This window comes from Otolemur garnettii, unplaced genomic scaffold (assembly GCF_000181295.1).
Source record: "Otolemur garnettii isolate 467f Iridium unplaced genomic scaffold, OtoGar3 scaffold00021, whole genome shotgun sequence".
In the NCBI taxonomy this organism is placed as follows: domain Eukaryota; kingdom Metazoa; phylum Chordata; class Mammalia; order Primates; family Galagidae; genus Otolemur; species Otolemur garnettii.
In genome coordinates, this window is record NW_003852416.1 from 22858754 (window position 1) to 22860470 (window position 1717).

The 1717-nt window shown below is 46.1% G+C and overlaps 1 protein-coding gene and 1 pseudogene across 1 annotated transcript in view; both read right to left on the reverse strand.

Moving 5' to 3' along the window:
* Positions 1-1717, reverse strand: part of PI4K2A (phosphatidylinositol 4-kinase type 2 alpha) — a 60665-nt gene that overhangs the window by 35952 nt on the left and 22996 nt on the right. The gene's annotated exons all lie outside the window — the stretch shown is intronic.
* LOC105886732 overlaps positions 60-1717 on the reverse strand; it is a 3932-nt pseudogene continuing 2274 nt past the window's right edge.

Sequence of the window (1717 nt, forward strand, 5' to 3'; positions counted from 1 at the left end):
AAAAAAAAAAAAAAAATGTAGTACCTATCAAAATTCCAATGAGTTCCCCCCACCCCGACCTGGAAAATAACTGAGATCCCAACCACTGTAATGTGTTCCTGACATTAAGCTCCTTCTTCCTTCAAAATTCAGTCTTTCTTAAGTGGTCTCATGGACCCTTTCTTCTCCTCCAGTATGAAAGTGGCCATGGAGGGTGGTGCCCATAGTCCAGTGCATAGGGCACCGCCACATACACAGAGGCTGGTGGGTTCGAACCCGGTCTGGGCCAGTTAAACAACAATGACAACTGCAACAAAAAATAGCTGGGTGTTGTGGTGGGCACCTATAGTCCCAGCTACTTGGGAGGCTGAGGTAAGTGAATCACTGAAGCCCAAGAGTTTGAGGTTGCTGTGAGCTGTGACACCACAGGACTCTACCAAGAGTGACATAGTGAGACTCTGTCTCAAACAAAAAAAATAGAATAAAAAGAAAGTAGCCATGGCCAAAGTTGGAGGTGGTGTAAGATAACCTTAAAAGTCAATTTTCTCCAGAGCCCACCGTTTGGTCTGTACCAACAAGGACTTGCAGAGGGTGAGTACTTGCTTCTTGGTTCCCACCACACAGCCTTTTAGCATGACAAAGTTATTGGTCACTTTACCATAGTAGACAAAGCCATCCACGGGATTGATGTTCTAATCAAACAGGTCATAATCAGTAGAGGCTTTATTCTTGATCAGTTTGCCATCCTTGATGAGGTAGCCCTGGCTGATCTTCTTGTTGATCTCTGTGCAATGACGGTAGCCCTCCTGCTCATCCTGTACCACAGAGAAAGCCACATAGGCAGGATGCCACGCCCCAATAGAGATGACCTTAGTCCTCAGTGAGTCTTGCAGGGCAGTTTCTAGGTATACCAACAACTAGTCACCCCTTTGTAGCTTTTGCCCTTGGTCATCCCAATGACATCAATCATCTCATCCTGCCCCAATACTTGGTTCACTGGACCTGCTGCTCCAGCCTCTCCCTGACCCTGTTGAGTTTCTTAGCCATGGTGCCTCCATGCACCTGGATTTCCACCAGTTGGGCCGCCTTCTGGCATAGAGGAAGCAGGCACATTTGGGTGTGGGTAATGATGCAGATGACTTGGCAGTACTTTTCATGCTGCTGAGTCCTTCTCCAGCTGCTTCTTGCCATTTTCATCCTGCCATTTCTTGCAGGACTTGGTGAAAGGCTTGGATTTATGCCAATTCTTGTAGAAGTTCCTTTTTCACTCATCACTGATATGTTCAACAAAGATGGTCTTGAAAGTCCGGAGTTTTCACAGAGTTTCCACATATCCCATGATGCCTTTAACCATGATGGGCAGTGTCTCCACAATGGTCACAGCCTCTAGAACTTCCTTTTGTTCACCTCATTGCACCATCAAATCCCACTGACAGAGTTCCAAAGATGTATTTTGCAGAAAAAAAGAACCCTATAATTTGTGAAATATCCAGACACCAAGTAGCCAAAACAATTCTGAAAAACAATAAAGCTAGAGGATTCATACTTCCTCATTTCAAATCTTACTACAAAGCTACAGTAATCTAAACAGTGTGGTGCTGGCACAAAGACAGTTGCACAGACCACTGGAATAGAATAAAGAACCCAGAAATAGGCTCAGCGCCTATAGCTCAACCGGCTAAGGCGCCAGCCACGTACACCTAAGGTGGCGGGTTCGAATCCCCAGCCCGGACCCGCC